Raw genomic sequence first — 6938 nt, forward strand, 5'->3', positions numbered from 1 at the left:
ATTTCAAGAAATTCTCAATATTTTGAATTTCTGAGTGTACTACCTTAATAATAGAAGTAATACATAATATTAAAAATCAAGAAGTTATAAAATTATAGTAGAATTTTTTGATTTATTTAATAAACAAAATTTTTTTAACTAGACTCTTTATAAAGAAGCTTTATTTATTAAATAAAAATAATTAAACGAAGTTATTTATGTTGTCTTCCGAATTATTGTAAGAACGGAGCACATACTCTAGGACAGCATACCTATACTCTGCAAGGGAGAATTAGATGTATCGTATACAGATAATGATCCCCTTGGCAATACGTGAACGTGTGCGATTAGTCGATAATGCGAGACATAATCTTTCAATCAGCATTCAGCAATTCACCGCGGATCAACAGATAATCGTATTAACCCGGGAACACCGCTAATAAGTACCCGTACATCGTGAATGATCTAGCATGATGAATCCGTCATTGCGGCCTGCCGATAGCTAGTCAATGGACAATCCAGTGGAAGTACACGGTACTTCCTAATGGATTTGTCGTGATTAAATAGTGGAAGGGGCACAATGTATGGTCGGACGCGCGGTACGCTCTCGGTAAGTAGTAAATGGACGTTTGCAGTCGACCGCGATATAGCGTTGCTTAAGTAGTAAGGGAAAGGTTTCGATCGGACGTGCTCGCAAAGATGCCCGATTCTATATTCACATGACATATACAGTGGTGGACAAAAGAAAGTTTAAAGTCGGTATCCGTGTATATGAGTACCTATTGGTAACTAGATTGTTTTATGTTAGTCACACTGAACTACTTCGTGGCATCTCGCCACTTTAAACGACGTAGGACTTCTTTCGTTTATTTCACTTTTCTTGCATTGTTCATTAACAATCTATTTTGTTCGAAATTTCCGGCGAACAAAAGTTTAAAATACATATTTTATGATAAATTACAAAAAATTTGTTGATTTTTCTCTTTCTGTACATGTTTGTTCCTTCTAACTTGTTCATTTTTAATATTAATTATCTACATAGATATAAATGAGAAAGTAATAGAAAAAAGTCCGTCGATGTTAGATAGACGATAGTTAAGGATAGAAAAAATAAGAAAAAATAGCCTAGGATTCAAAGAAATTTCAAAAAGATACGAAATTTCCATAATAGGAGCGAAGAAAATTTGACAAATACGACAAATACGGTACTGTAAATGATTTAGTAAAATGTGGGAGACCAAGAAGATCATCGATGAAAGATAACTGGATGATAATTAAAAATTTAAATCTTGTTCATAAAAGAAATTCACGAAAAAATGGTGAGAATAAAGCTAAGGAAATTAAATGAAAATGGATTAAGAAATTCAAATTACATAGCAAGAAAGAACATAGCCTTTTATTAACTAACTTAGCTAAAAATAAAAAAGTCTATTATTTGCTAAACATTATATTACTAATTGTAAGCTCTTATCATTTTGGGAAAGTATATGGTCTGATGAATCTAAATTTGAGCTGACGAACAAAAAGAAATGAAAAATAAATAGTAGACGTTTTTTATTTTTACCAATACTCATATACACGGATACCGACTTTAAATTTTCTTTTGCCCGCCACTGTACGTCGTAATGTATATGTTATAATGTTGAGTAATTACATAAATTAATAATTACAATAACGTACATAAATGCTGAAATTATTCAACATGATTAAAGTTTCAGATCACACAAGTTACTGGCGAAAGAAATTGGCAAAAGTTTCTGATTATTGAAAGAATACATTATTTGTGAAATCTTAATTTTGATAACTTAATACGATATTGTACTTATAATTATATATCATAATAATTATAATTATATATGCGTAGTATCTTATAATTATTAATAATAATAATATGTGATAAGAACGGGAAAGTTACTTTGTAAAAGTATTTAATTACAGTTATGAGGGGTTTTTCTTTCAAAAAGTAACTAGTTACCATTACAAAAGATTTAAATTCTGAAAAGTAACATGTTTTATTCTGCTCAACGCAGCCCATATGACGGATAAGTTTGGAATATATAAAGTAACATAAAATTATTTCAAATATATGTATAAAAATAACTATTAAATTAGTTATTAGTTATCAAAGAAATGTAATTAAAGTAAGTTACAGTTATAAATGAAAAGAAAGAAACGAAGTTACTAAAAAAAGTTGACGATTATATGTATATTATTAATTTAAGAGCAACAGCAGCAGTTGTGGATAAAATATAAGAATTTTAAAGCTTAAAGCAAAAGGATCGTAAGCCTCGCCGCTGTTGAGCAGCACGCTCGGTTATACCAAATCGTTAAGTTTATGTCGTTACCCTTGGGAACGATTATACTTTCGGCGGTCGCGGTATAGTACATACGACAGCTAGTTTCTTACAAGTTGAAGTGACGACACCGTGGTTTTGCATCGAAATAAGGTTTCTGAGTTTAAATTAGAAAGGATCTGCGCCGTGCGCGCGTTGCGTTTTCTCTCTCCGAAACCGTGTGTGCGCCTCTCACGGCTATAAATAAACTCGATCTAAGCTACGATATAGACAGGGATATATCAATGTCTTCGAGAGCAGCCTGTTTTAAATGCAAATGTGCATCGCTTCTCTTGTGTCGGCAGCCTCTTGATATCGATTGAAAGCAGCTGGCATTAATTCCTAATTATTACCACTATAATCGCGTTCCCGAGTTCCTCGATAAATTAGAATATGCCTCGTCTATTTTCGTCACTCGTAGGTACGAGCGATTTATCTCTTATTAACAATTTTACCATCGGAAATTTATATTACATAATAAAATTTCTATATAAATATCTACCAGAAGCTATTTTTAATTCCTTAATTTAAAATTTGGTTGACCGAAAGTCAACCTCAATAATGTAGTCAATTTAAGAGAATATATAGATTACAAAAGCATACTTCTCGCAATTTTCTTCATTATAAGGAAAATATTTTACGTAAGTAAAATTTATATTTAATTACTACTCGACAATTATACAAATGTTATAAGGACTTGATTACTTATCCCAGTTTGCAGAAGATAAATTGAAAGATTAGCATCTTTCTTCTTGAAGGGGAAGGCAAATCTACAAGATTGTTCGAAACTATCAAAGATTCCTGATGAAATGTTCGAATAAACAAATATCTTGGTCGATGTTTGGGGCACAATCTCTCGAGTTTGAACGACGTTTCCGCGCGAATATCCAAGACTCAAGAATCGATAGGAGCAAATTGAATTGCGAGAAGTTCCCCTTCGCCGTTGTCAAACTTTCCCGTTATTTGAAATTATGAGAGCTTCCGAGGATCGGTGAGAACCAATGGCCACTACGGGAAATTAGCGAATCGTAGTAAAATCTAGAATATGATCGTTAAAGCGTGTATAGTCTGACATATAATATGTATTTTTAGACGGCCGCGACGAACGTAACGGCAGTTCGCTTCGTTTCACCTTGACGACGTTGAATGAAAAAAATTACTTCGCGAAATTAGCTTTTAATTTAACCAACTCAAACTTTCGCAGTGTTGAGAAAGATTGATGCATTATTCCAATTCGCGTTTCTCGCTGTTCTATTTCTATCATGACTTGAAGTTTTCTGCTTGAGGGAACAAAATTATCGCGCTAATTTATATCTGAAATTCGTCGCGTTTGATATTTTTAAAAAATATTAAATAAACACATTGTTAAAAATCTAAATAACAACAACATTTTTATCAAGTTTATCAATTGATTAATAATTGATACACTTAAAAAAAAGATGCACTAAGCTGTAAACAAATTACATAAGCGATGCATAAATCAACGTTCAGGATAACAGATCTCAACAGCACTTACGGGAAAATTGGGTTAATGCAATAGTTCTACCAAGAAGTGGCTTCTAGTCCTACTTCTGCAACAGCAATCTAAATAGGATAGAATATGCTTAACGTTATAACGTCACGAACGGGTTTAGTACAAGTTACTTACTTAAACTGACAAAACTTTAAAATACTTCTTTTGGTTTACTCTTTGTGATTTAGTTTAGTCTATATCAGTCTCTGTATGACCGATTTTTGCTCCAATCATCGAAAATTATTATTCATTGTCAGTAAAGCGTAACACATTATGTGTAGCTGTTTAAATTCGCACATGCATAAGCATACATATGCGTGGTTGATGAATTTTAATTCACTTGCAAAATAATGAAACATGAAAAAAACAAAGTGTTATTGCAAAATTTGCATGCAATTGTAATGCGTCGATATATAAACCACAGACATAATAGTGAGATTGATTTGATATCGTATTAATATTATTGATTCTATAATATTACTGATTTTATATTTATATTACTGATTTTATATTACTGATTCTATATTTTTTAGAATTAAATAAAAGAATAAAATTCACATTATATTCGTAAATATTAAGAAAATATATATGATAATTAATTTTATATTTGTTAGAATTAAGTATAATAAAAGGATAAAATATTAACATTATATTTATAAATATTAAGAGGATGCTGAAAAGTCGGGAATTACCGACAATTGCAGTTGGAACGATATATAACTTCGAAAATACTGAACGGAATTAAAATCGCTTTTACAGGATTGATAGACATAAAATGTAATAGGGCGAGCTATTTTTTTGTAGTAAAAACGACAAAAAATTAAAAATTACCTTTCTTCGGGTCGTACAGCAATCATAATCTATCACCTGACGTAAACATTTCATTGGTATAAAAGTTCTGTAGCTCATACGTACAAAATAAGTAGCTCGCCCCCTTCGGATTACAGGAACAAATAATACAAGACCTTTTGAGCTACGATTGAAAGTTTAGAAAAAGTTTATCGTTCCAACTACAATTTATGGTAATTCGCACGCTTAGTTAAGGTAAAGACAGCAAAAATTGCGACTGGCAGTAAATGCCGGATTTTTCAAGAAATGGCATTTCAATAAGTTCGATAAGAACATTCCACGTATTTGAGTGAGACCAAAAGATATTGTAAGTAAGAAGTTCATTTAGAGATAACACTGATACTGAAGAGTCTGCTTTATCGATTTCGTACAAAGGCCGATCTTTCAGCATCCTCTTAAGAAGATATATGTATATGTGATAATTAATTCTATATTTGTTAGAATTTAAAAAATATAAAGAAAAAGTTTAATGATATATTTATTAAAAATTAAAGAATTAACTGCAATTTTAAAGATTATATCTCACTTTTTATTTCATTTCAATTTCCTTCCATCTATATCCATCTTTATCATTACTTTTACTATAAATCTTTTAATGTTCCTCTTATTTATAACATATATTTATTGCAACAAAATTATGATAATAAATTGAGATATTATGTAAATGTTATTTACATAATAATATTTATATAACATAATAAATTTTGTAATAATTTTAATTAAATATTAAGCGTAATAATTTTAAAAGATGTAATAAAAGATGTAATTGTGAGCTATTAATATATAATTTCATGGCATATACAATGTCAAGTTTAGGCTTAATTAACGCAATGTGAACAATTAATAACGGGCATTTCCGATACTAATTTCATTAATTATCTGAAGCACGAGCGGATCCATCCAAAAGTGGCGGCGTCGCATAATTAACGCTCAAACAATAATTAATAATCATCGTGGGCTCGAGCGATTTGCATGCGGTGTTTATTAGCAACGTCATCAACATTAGCAGAGTGCCCGTATCGACCACCTAAGTGCAGCGAAAGACCAAACTCGATACACTTGCGATATTTCAACGTTCAATTGTTTAAATATTCAGCATATTGCGCATAAATGCAACTTGTTGTGATTTTGTGAAAACACGCGTGGCACGTCATGATAACATGCGATCTTCTTCAAATGTTGCATACGAAACTTGATATCACTTTTAATTTGTGTAAATCCATTGATATTGATACTCGCGTTTGGGAATGATTTGACACTTTGTGACAGTATTATCTCTCTTATTTTCAAATTATTTTTAATTATTCTATAGAATACCTCGTAAATTTTATATTATCCGCTATTTGTACATTAAATTTTACGGTAATATAATAAGATAATAATTATTAATTTTTTAAAATTAATTAATTATTAATTAATTAATTAATTACATATTAATTATTAATTAATTATAAATTAATTAATTATATATATAATGTTACGAACTGATAGTTTTTTATTTTAATTTTAAGTCCGTTTGGGGTCCCGTTTTGGGTCAATACATTTAAATATTTTACCCTGGGATTGGACTAGTTTGTGCAAATGATTTAATAAAAAAAATATTAAGATAATTCACAGTAGAATTTAATATTTAAAGATAAAATAATAATTCAATTTATTTAGGATTTAATTGTTGTAGGATATTTTTATTAAAAATTAAATTTATTTAACTAGATGGGGAATGTTTAAATATTTAAGTTGAAAAATCAAATTTAAAAAAATAAAGGTTTAAGTGAATCAGAAAGGGTTAAAATAAAAATGTTTTAAATAATTAAATTAACTTCGGAAAATAAGGAAAGGATGGTTAAATTAAAATTAACAATATAGAGTTGAAATCTGATTCTTAAAAAAAATAAAGTATTAATTCAAGGAGTTATATCAAGGAGTTATATTGAAATTAATAAGATCAGGATTCAAGTTTAAAGAAAATAAATGTTTAAAATAAAATTTACCTTTAATTTGCAGTTGTTCCGAATATAATAAAGTATAATTTTACTAAATAACCAGAGGCAGTTACCAAAATCTGTTGGTTTTCTGAATTTATCAATAAATAGCCTTGTAGAAGATGTGATGTTCTGTTATTTAGAGATTGTAACTGTGAACGCTGATTTGATTTAAGATTCTTTTATACTGAGATAGTTTGGATTGAATTGGTCAAAGCCTAGACTGAGACTGACTTTTTCAGGTGACAAGAACCCCCGCGCGAGCTTCTTATCACTTGCTAA

Source organism: Wasmannia auropunctata, unplaced genomic scaffold, assembly GCF_000956235.1.
Source record: "Wasmannia auropunctata unplaced genomic scaffold, wasmannia.A_1.0 LD286705.1, whole genome shotgun sequence".
Taxonomy (NCBI): Eukaryota; Metazoa; Arthropoda; class Insecta; order Hymenoptera; family Formicidae; genus Wasmannia; species Wasmannia auropunctata.